At 43.4% G+C, this 2500-nt stretch overlaps 1 protein-coding gene across 5 annotated transcripts in view; it reads left to right on the forward strand.

Annotated features, from left to right (window-relative positions):
• The window catches only part of LOC128685076 (leucine-rich repeat neuronal protein 2), a 472917-nt gene that overhangs the window by 267807 nt on the left and 202610 nt on the right, over positions 1 to 2500 (forward strand). The gene's annotated exons all lie outside the window — the stretch shown is intronic.

Here is a 2500-nt window from a genome sequence, read left to right on the forward strand (position 1 = left end):
GGGGATCAACGCCCCCGCGGCCCGGTCCACGACCAGGCCTCCCGATGGATCAGGGCCTGATCAACTAGGCTGTTACTGCTGGCCGCACGCAGTCCGACGTACGAGCCACAGCCCGGCTGATCCGGCACTGACTTTAGGTATCTGTCCAGCTCTCTCTTGAAAGTAGCCAGGGGTTTATTGGCAATTCTCCTAATGCTTGATGGGAGGCTGTTGAACAGTTTTGGGCCCCGGACACTTATGGTGTTTTCTCTTAGTGTACCAATGGCGCCCCTAGTTTTTATTGGCGGCATTTTGCATCGCCTGCCCAGTCTTTTACTTTCGTAGGGAGTGATTTCTGTGTGCAGATTTGGGACCATTCCTTCCAAGATTTTCCAAGTGTAGATTATGATATATCTCTCCCTCCTGCGTTCCAACGAGTACAAGTCAAGTGTTGTCATTGCTACAGCAAGGATAATGATAGACTAGATAACTAGAACTTTAAGACGAGAAAGGCTGGATAACTAGAACTTTAAGACGAGAAAGGCTGGATAACTAGAACTTTAAGACGAGAAAGGCTGGATAACTAGAACTTTAAGACGAGAAATGCTGAGCCAGTAATGAAACATATCAAGTCGGTGGTTCTCTCCAGGCTGGAATACTACTGTATATCAACAGCCGTCTTCAAGGCAGGTAAAATACGTCCAGTGAAGCATCTGAACTACTGGGAACATTTGAAGTCCCTTCAACACTATTTCCCAGAACGTAGACGAGAAAAGTATATAATAATTTACACCTGGAAAATCCTGGAGGGACTGGTCCCAACCTGAACACTGAAATCGCTCCGATTAACAAACGACTTGGCAGACGGTACAAAATGCCTCCAGTAAAAGGCAGAGTCGCAGCGAATACACTAAGGAAGAACTTGCTGGGTGTCAGTGGTCCCCGACTCTTCAGTACTTTCCTGCCCCGTGCATAAGTGGAATTGCCAACATATCTCTGAATGTCTTTATAGAGAACTTGGTAAGTTGCTTACTCAGTGCCTGACTAACTGGATTGCATGCAGCCAGCTGTAGCAGCCTAGTTGATTAGGCCTTGATCCACTAGGAGGTCTGGTCTGGGACCGGTCTGCCGGGGCGTAAACCCATGAAAACATCCTTCGTGGATCTTTAATTTAAGAGGGAAATGATCTTAGAAGAGGGAGGAGAGAAACAGAGAAAGGAGAAGAGCGCATGAAGGGCAAAGAAAAAGAAAGAGGATGTGCATGATAGGGAAGAGGGAGGGGGGATAATCAAAGAAAGGAGAGGGGCTGGATGCGTAAGGGGGAGAGGAACTTAGAAAGGAAAGCTATCGAAGGAAAGGGGAAATTGTAGTGGAAGGGAATGACGGCCTTGCTGGGATGGAAAGTGGTGATGGGGCTCTGGCAGGACGAGGGTGAAGGGGCTCGGTATGACTACAGTGATGGAATGATGGGGGCTCGGGATGGGGAATGCTGGGGCTCAGGATGGGGAATAATGAGGCTCGGGATGGAGAATGATGGGGCTCAGGAAGGGAAATAATGGGACTTGGGCATGGGAGATTTGGACGGACGTCTGATCAGTATTTAGGAATAGGTCGATTACCAAGGAATATACGTGAAGAAAATGAAGCAGCAGCAACAATATAGGCAACAACAGAAGCAACAGCAACAACAAGGAACAGCAGCAGCTACAGCAACAAGCAGCAGCAGCTACAACAATCACAGCAGCAGTGTTTAGTGTGTGGTGATGCACCACACACTAAACACTGGTATTATGATCATTCTTCTTGTGCTCGGGCAAGGTAGCAACATAGACCACTGACTGGCGTCACCTTGTCATGACTGAGTTCTTAACGAAGGAGAGTGAGTTCTTAACCAAATTATAATTTATCTGAGTGCTTTAGACGAGAAAAAATGAAATATATTGACCAACTCCGTATACCTGTATGCAAGAACTCGTTTAAAATCAAGTCCCTTATAAAATTTTCTCTTATACGTTTAAAGATATATTTTTTTCATTTATGTTTATGTAAAAATTAATAATTTTGTACCAAGAGAACCTTAGAAAACTTACCTAACCTTATTATAACAAGCGCAGTTTAACTGAGCCTAATCCAACTAAATATATTTTAGATGAGTTGACAATAATTTAATAAACAAACACAATAAAATATATTTTTTTCGTTAGGTTCAGAATGATTTTTGCGAAATTATTGCATACACAAATTTTCGCTTGCCTTATCCGGCAAGAAGAGCGTTATATATATATATATATATATATATATATATATATATATATATATATATATATATATATATATATATATATATCCAAGGCAGCCAGCTTTCAGGAAGAAGGCTTACAGCTTTTCATCTCATCCCCTGCATGCATCAGCCTTACTAGAGATTTGAACAATGCAAGGAATTCGCGAGAGCATGCGAAATATACACAAACACTGATCTCTGGCTGAAGGAGACTCGAACCTACGAACCTTAGGACAAGGT

Source organism: Cherax quadricarinatus, chromosome 5 (genome assembly GCF_038502225.1).
Source record: "Cherax quadricarinatus isolate ZL_2023a chromosome 5, ASM3850222v1, whole genome shotgun sequence".
Taxonomy (NCBI): Eukaryota; Metazoa; Arthropoda; class Malacostraca; order Decapoda; family Parastacidae; genus Cherax; species Cherax quadricarinatus.